This window comes from Oryzias latipes, chromosome 6, assembly GCF_002234675.1.
Source record: "Oryzias latipes chromosome 6, ASM223467v1".
NCBI lineage: Eukaryota > Metazoa > Chordata > Actinopteri > Beloniformes > Adrianichthyidae > Oryzias > Oryzias latipes.
This window is the reverse complement of record NC_019864.2, coordinates 6,173,730-6,182,259: the sequence shown is the minus strand read 5'-3', so window position 1 is coordinate 6,182,259 and position 8,530 is coordinate 6,173,730. Positions and strand designations below refer to the sequence as shown.

At 41.0% G+C, this 8,530-nt stretch overlaps 1 protein-coding gene across 3 annotated transcripts in view; it reads right to left on the bottom strand.

The window, feature by feature from the left end:
- Window positions 1–7,463: 7,463 nt before the first annotated feature.
- The window catches only part of pot1 (protection of telomeres 1), a 60,458-nt gene continuing 59,391 nt past the window's right edge, over window positions 7,464–8,530 (bottom strand). For all 3 annotated transcript variants that reach the window (XM_023955551.1, XM_023955554.1, XM_023955553.1), the window contains exon 21: window positions 7,464–7,571. The gene's annotated coding sequence lies outside the window, so the exon portion shown is untranslated. The remainder of the gene's footprint in view (window positions 7,572–8,530) is intronic.

Genomic DNA, 8,530 nt, shown 5'->3' with positions numbered 1-8,530 from the left:
AGAGCCACAGCACACAATGACCTGCCAAGACACACACACACAAACACGCACTGTAAGCCATAATATTTCTCATAACACACTCTCTGTACAACACAACAGCAAGTATTGTACATGTGATTATTTCAAGGAAAGTGTCCACCCTCAACACACAACAAATGCAGCTTAGCCAGAGTTAACACAGCGGCACCCTGGAGGTCAGATACCCCCTCCACACACAGGTATCTCACACACAGAGACACCCCCTTACTATCTAATTCACTGCCTGGAATGGATGGAGGATGGATGGAATAGCAGCAAGTCAGGCCTTGATTGTTACCCAGTTGAATTTATGAAAATTCTTCGGACCAATAAGCACCATTACTACTAGAAATATTAAACTACTATTTTGAACAAGGCACTCTGCCACTCATAAAAACTTTTTCATTTCATTTTTTGGGTGGGCCTAAAAATCTGATAAATTGGGGTGGGGGGGGATTAAAAACCGGGATATATACGAATACGTAAAGTAGAAGCAGGAATTTCCTTAACGCACTTTAACGTTTTGTGACAGGTTTCAAAGAACATTTCTGAGCTGAAGAATCCGATCAGCTCATGTCCGACTCCACACATTGATACAGAACTTTATTTGGCAAACCCCAGACAATTTCCACACCACAAGCATTCAAAATAATGTCATTGCCTTTGCCTCTCTAATAGCTCATAAAAGGAACTTATTGCTCTACAAATCGCTTCAGCTGCCATTAATCAAAGTCTGGTTACAAGACATTCTGAGTCTTGTGAGTCTTGAAAATAAAGTTCACATTAAAGGGTACTTCTCACAAATTTTATACTCCCTGAAAACACTACTTAAATATTTAGGCAAAGTATCTGCTCAAGACATTCATCAACAAAATCCATAACATAGATATTCACAATCCTGTTTAGCCAGCACCCCACAGGTGAGCGGTTGCAAATCCCTATTAACCTAAAGCTAACATAATTTGATAACTTCTGAGTAATTCAATATCTGGTCATGTTTAAACGTTTGTTTTCTTTAGCTAGGATGATTTCATTGAATTGGTGAGAGAGTGTCATGGTGCCTCTGTCAGCTCTCCTCCCCCTCCCCTCTCTGCTTGGCTCCTGATGCATCCCAGCTGTGTCCACTCACCTCATCACTGACCAGACCTTGATAAGGAGATCCAGAAACAGCATTCATCGCCAGTTCGTTGCCCCTGACAGTGCATAACCCAGTCTCTTGTCCAGGTTTGTCTTGGTGTTCATGTTCGCGTCTAACTTTTGTATTGTCTCGCCTTCAGGACATTCTGACCATGAGTGGACACCTGAGTCACCAGATTACCTGAGCTACAGAACCTCTCGGAACACCAAGAAACTCCAGCCTCGCCACAAGCCAACTCCAACCACCAGCATTGCCTCAAGCCATAACTACCTCAAGCTACTTCATCTGCTTCACTTCAGTCTCCAGCCACGTCAAGATCCCAAATCATTCTGAATTAATTAATATCCTATACTAACCATTCAACTCACCTGTGTTTTCCTTCCGGGTTCCAGCGCCTGGGTCTGTCTTGCCTAGCTTGCCATGACAAGAGAGTATTGGAACTGATCCACCTTCACACTTCACACCTTGGGTGGGTGGGATGTTCATTTGTTTATTGGATGTATATGGTAAAAATAAATAATTGTGTATTGAGACTGTTCACAATTTGATAAAAAAAAAAATCAAATGGATTTCAGTTAACATGATGGATAAACATCATCCAATCAATGATCTCACACAGTACCTACCTTTTCTGGTTTCTCATTGTTTCGTTTTTTGACCACTTCCTTTTTTTATTTTTATTTTTATTTTTTTAATATTTTTTTTTTTTTAGGAAATTACTTTTGTTTTTACATTTTGGTTTCTGGAATTTGTTTCTAAAATGTAATGCTGTTAATACTTGTTTTTCTTTTTTTTATTATATTTAAAATGTTTTTGTGTCCAGTGATTTGTTGTGATTTGCCCTTCAGGGCCACCATTTATAGAGGTTGAATTAGCGACTTTAAGGCCCGTACACACCGGGATGAATTTCGTGCGCGATATTCGCCGACGTTTAACGCCTTGTGACTAAACAAAGGGCACCAATGTGAGTGTGCACACCGACGCGAAAAACGCCACGCGTCAAAGCGTCACTTTTTAAAAAACGCCTCGGGTTCGTTTTTTTGGTTTGACGCGTCGCGTCGAAAACTATACGACCAATGAGACTGCCGCTTTTGCACACGTATCTGGAGCTTATGAAGTTACAGTAAAACACAACTTGGGGGCGCTAAAACACAAAACTGCCTTTCTGAGCACACATACCAGCGAAGAAGATAGACGCCATCTAGCATCTACACTGCCGCAAAGAAATAATGACGGACATTCTAAAATATCCCCGAAAACGCTCATGATACATTTTCAGCTCTTGTCCCAGTCGATAAAACTCCCCATGTTCTTCTCTTCTCGTAACTATGGGATGTACCCGAAATCGGCGTCTTTTCCGGCGTCTTTCATCATTCAACAGAACAATAATTTCTTCATCGCTGGAACTGGACCTAGAGCTGCTGGTGCTGCAAATATTCATGTTTTCTTTGTATGATTCTGACAAGCGCGTAAATACTTGCTCTCTTCTGAGTGAAAAGCGACTTTAAGAAGCGTAAAGTTGCGCAGCGCCACCTTGTGTACAGGAGTATTTCTGTTTTACATAAAGCGCTATCTAATGTCAGGGAATGAAATTGCATGTTAGCTCGGCTCATCGTCAGCGAAAATCGCCTGGGTGTGAACACAAAAAACGCTGGCGAAAAACGGCTGGCGAATATTCGTCCCGGTGTGTACGGGCCTTAAGTCAGCAGCTGCTTCTTCACTTGTAAACATGATCAGAATCTGAAAGGAAAATGTAAAAGAAGTCCGACAACAATAAGTGTTCTTTAGAAATCTGAGTACACTTGTTCAGACCAGAAACATTCAGTGACACTTTGTCCCTTTTTTTTCTTTCATTCAAACTGTTCAGTGCAGAGGTCAGCTGAGAGGCTGGGTTGCCATGACAGCAGCATGGAAAAGACAATGGTGCACTATGCTCTGTTTGACTTGCTGACAGTGGAAAATAATGCTCTTGAGAGAAAGAAGCCGTTAAGTTTTGTGCTGGGACAGATAATGCTAAGGAGTACTGTCAGACAAGGAAGGAATCTGAACCAAACATTTCACAACAAAGTCACATGACTTTCCCCCATAGTCATGTTTATAGCCAGTTGATCTGAGTGTAGACAATAATGACATCTTGAGACTGAACTGTCTCAATGGAAGCTGTGTCTTTAGAGAGACAGCAATTTGTTTTTTGTCCAACTTTTTATGTGTGAAATGAAATAACTTGGAGTGGCAAAATGCATTTTCCTCTGGCATTTCAGCTTTACACTGGTGAAGAATAAATAAACTACAGAGGTACTGGAAAGCCGAATGCAGACAAAACATGATAATATAAGTACGCAGCTGGAAAAAAAAACATAGCAGATGGAGTTGCTGGAAATGATAGAAAATGTTACAAAAATCTATGTTTCCAAAAGTACACAAAGCAAAGAAAGATTTTTTTCGTCAACTTAATTTGGAAAAGACAAATCATCTGTTATCTTACTCTTTTTCTGTCATTTATGACTTAATAACTTCAGATGAGAATAGTTCCTGTTCGGTTGATTAAAACCCAACAGAAATATTAGGGGCAGCAGTGGTGCACAGGTAGAGAGGACGACCTCTGATTGGAGAATTGCAGATTCGGTTTCTGCATTGCTCGCCTACCTGCCGAAGTGTCCTTGGGCAAGACCCCGAGCCCCACATAGCTCCTGATGGGTTTAGGCTGGCGCCAGTGGGGCTGCCATCGGTGTGTAAATGTTTGTGTGCATGGGTGAATGGACACCTTATTTTGTCCAGATATCCTTAGACCACAAATTGCAAATGTTATTAGTCTGAAATCAAGTGAAAACAGAATGGCTGCTACTTCAGAAAATCTGAACCCATCAAATCTGCGGGTGTTTGATGCCCCAATCAGTCGTTCTCTGGCTGATCCGTGCACAGCCCCAAGGGGTGGAACTAAAAATGTTGTTTATCACAGCATCAGATTTGTCATTGCACTATACTGAAATGCTAAACATTTCAACTTTATCCTCTCTAGCAGAACCTGGTTACACTTGCTTCTGAAGGCCAAGAGATGGAAAAGATATTACAAAAGTATGAAATCGGCCAAGTTGGTCAATATTGCTAAGCTGTCATCCTATTTGTGTGAAACAACTAGTAACCCTCTCCAGTGGCTAATATTCAGCTCAGTGACTGGAAACAAATTCAGCCACTTATCAGGCAGAATCCGTGGCTTTTTATTGTAATTGTGAGTTTGCAGCAGATGTTGGCCGGGATGGTCCTGACATACACTATCTTACCAAAAGTATTCACTCACCTGCCTTGACTCACACATGAACTGAAGTGCCATCCTATTCCTAACCCATAGAGTTCAATATGATGTTGCTCCACCTTTTTGCAGCTATTTCAGCTTCAACTCTTCTGGGAAGGCTGTCCACAAGGTTGATGAGTGTGTTTCTAGGATTTTTTTTTACCATTCTTCCAAAAGCTCATTGGTGAGGTCACACACTGATGGTGGTGGAGAAGGCCTGGCTCTCAGTCTCTGCTCTAATTCATCCCAAAGGGGTTCTATGGGGTTCAGGTCAGGACTCTGTGCAGGCCAGTCCAGTTCATCCACACTAGACTCTGTCATCCATGCCTTTATGGACCTTGCTTTGTGCACTGGTGCACAGTCATGTTGGAAGAGGAAGGGGCTGCTCCAAACTGTCCTACAAGGTTGAGGGCATGGAATTGTTCAAAATACTTTGGTCTCATGGATCATTCAGAGATGAAGAAGACACTGGAACAGGATCAACTTTAGCCTCCTCTAGGCATATTTATTGACCATTGTGCATGGAAGGATCATGTCTCCCTCGTACATCAGAACGCATTCATTCAGTGATGATGTCATCAACCGTGGACACATACAGATACAGCAGTGACTCATAGGAACAGCAATGACTCATGGGAAAAAGAGCAAGAGTGCATCAGTAAACAAAACATTGAACACTTAACAGTCTTAATATTCAGGTAGTTTTTTTTCTAAGTCATACTCTTAAAAAAAAGTGTTCTGGTAAAACATTGTGATACATATCGTATCGCCAGACTCTTGCCGATATTCCTACTATAAAGACATCCGTGATTCTGCACCAAAAACGTTTATTTGGACAAAAGCCTCCAGTGGCCTTTTGATGAACTGCAACATTTGCTTCAAATCTGAGAAATTAAATTCACATTATTATTGGGGTTGAGACATTTTATTCTGTTATTTTTAGTGTCAGCTCCACGTGTGTCATCTCCATTCCTGGGGTTAACGACAGCACTACAACCCACCGAGTCACTTTACAAACAAACACGCAAAATACTGGATTAGAAAAACATTGCTGCCATTATACAAAACCATAAACTGTTATGCTATTAAGAATGCAAAACTGTGTCTGTTTTATAAAGTCGTTAATGGTTAGTCATCCCCTCCACTCAACCAGCTGATCAAATAGGAACTGGCTCCCAAAGAGTGAGACAAGGGTCAGTGCCTTCAGTCAGAGCAGCACAAGAATGGAACACCAAGAGTATTAGAAAACTTCTACATTCAATCTGTTTAACCCTTGTGCTATCCTATGACCCCCCCTTCCATTGACGTGTTCTCCCTACCATGACAAAGGTGGATAAAGATGGAAAGATTTCATGTAATCCATGGACACCAGTGAAGATCACAAATCATTGAAGAAAAAAGCTTCAGAGCACTGTCTAGTGGGTCTAGATGACCCAACTCCCAATGTTAAAGTGCTTAGGATAGCACAAGGGTTACAAATCCCATAATTAACTGGCAGTTGTCACAGCAAACGTCCTCACATTGAATGCTACTGTCTTTTATATTCTTTGTAATATTTTGTAATGTATGTATTTTTATCAGTGGGTATGGTAATTGTCTTATAATGGTATTTTTATTTTATATCCTTTTAATTTATGTTCTCAATTGTTGTGTTTAATTGTTTTTTTGAGCTTTGAAGGTAGAAAATGTTAACATCTTTCCAGGGACAACAGATGACAAGTAGTCACTGGGCAGATTCTGGCTCACTGCGGTGATGCTTTTACTGTGCGCTGTTCCACAGAAATAAATCCAATGAAATTGAAGATTTGTGGCTATTTGTTGGCTTAACACTTTATTTGTTGCTAGAAAAAAAGATGAAAGTAAATAAACAAAGAACATGGGAAAAAAACCCAAACATATATTTACAAGGACATTAGTGAAGCAGAATGAATTGTTTCAGACGAAAACATTTATGGTGCAAATTTCAGTAATACATTTAGGAAAATAGAATGTAGCAGTTGTTGTTTTCACTTTGGAAATTCTCAATGCAGTCCATTTAAACAAGGAATTGGTCATTTATGAGTTTTTGCTCTCACTCAGCTTCAATAAAAGACAACCCTAAAAAAAACCTTACAAATAACTCAACAAAATACAGTTTCAATTAGAAAAGATTCCACAACTATAGCTGACTAAATGCTGTTCTACAAACTCTGATCAGTTGATCAAATCCGTTTTAAATGCAATGCGCGTGTATGGATATTTTAATCAGTTGAGTTTCTGGAAAATGTCTAGCGATGTCGACCTATGAGATTAGCAGTGTGTCCCAACAACAGCGTACGTGGCAGAAGTGGACGGCTCCCTGCAGATGGTACTGAAGGGCGACAGTTCCAGCTCAGTGGAAGGGCTGGCATGGTCAGTGTCACTGTTGGCTGTGGCAGGGAACAGAGGCGGACCACACTCCTCACAGCAGCAACAGCAGCATTCCAGGAAAGCTTTGGTGAACGGCCGGCACAGCCAGAACAGCAGCAGTGGTGTTACAGCAGACTTGCAGAAGAGGAGCAACTGGCTTACCAGATGAAGGATGTCCAGGGATCTCCTGGGAATGCTGGTCGCCATATATATGCTGACGATGTTGCAAACGTTCTCTGGGATTATGCAGAAACCATAGAGAATAGCCAAAGCCACCACAGCACAGTTCATCTGACTTTCTAGATGGATCTGTTTCTTGTTCCCTCGTACACAGGTCCGTTCAGCGAGCCTAATTTTGTGGGCTGTGATCAGCGAGCTGAAGATGGTGAACAGCGTCGGCAAACAGAAGTAGCAGCCAAAATACCACCAGAGGCGTGCGCTATTATAGGTTAACCCCAAAACATACAGAGTATCCGGGAGATCCGTGGAAATACGAACAACACAGCGCTCACAGGCCGACACATCGGGTGGGTCTCCATCCTCTGTTACCAGCTGTCCAATCAGCAGCTCCGGCAAAGCCAGCAGTAAAGCACCCACCCAGATGACGACAAGCTTTGCTGTGGTTGAGGCCCAATTCTCGATCATCTCATAGTACATCTGTACATTGGCAGCTGCACGAAAGCGGTCGATACACAGAGCACACAGTGTGAAAGTGGTCACTCCAAGGGATGTAACCTGAAAAAAGAACAACACAAAAACCGATTTAGGAGCAAAATATCATAATATTGTGACGTTTTTTGAAGAACATTCATATTGTATAAACAGTTCTCCTCATATGTGTATTGAAGGCAAGTGTCAAGCTGGACCCCATTATCAGTGTTTCCAAAAACCTCCAGACCTATGGTCACTTTCTGACAGCTGTAGCTGCTGTGCCTGCTCTTCCTGAGGAGCTTAGATTGATGCGTTTCCTCAACTCGCCGTCTTCATGGTTTAGACTTTAAGCAATTAACTGTAAACAAAACTTAGAGTTAAACATTCTTGGCATGGACATAATGATTTCTGTTTCTTTTGATTGTTTGATTTAAACCAGGAATGAACCTGTGAGAATTGAACATTTTTTTCTAGACAAACTAAATTGCCAAGTGACATTGCTGGTATATCAGTGTTAAAACACCAAATAACTAAATGTACAGTAGAGCGAAAAAGTATTCAGTCAGCCTGTAATTGTCATCATAGGTAAAACCTCAACTATGAGAGACAAAAGAGAAAAAACATACAGAAAATCACATTGTCTGGTTTTTAATCAAATTATTGGTAAACTAGAAGGAGCTGCGTTTCCAGAAGAAAATACAGGGTTGAATGCTATACTGCTGAATGGATGGGAAACTTAAAGAATAATAATCGGCAAAAAATAAAGAAATGATCAAAGTTGACCATAAATAAAGTGAAAACAAAGATATGTTTGTGAAAAATGCAAGCGCCGGGTCTCGAACCAGCGAGCTTCTGCAGCACAGAAAGAAGCAAAGGTTTTCAAGGATTCCCCATGTATTTCACTGGAAGTCCTGGAATATCTTGAATTGTCAAGGATTTGAAGGACCAAAAGTTATAGGTGGAAAAAGCTGAACATTTGAATAGCTGAACAATTGTAGGAGTTAAGCGGCAAAAACTGGCAGAAGATACTATAATAAAGAAAG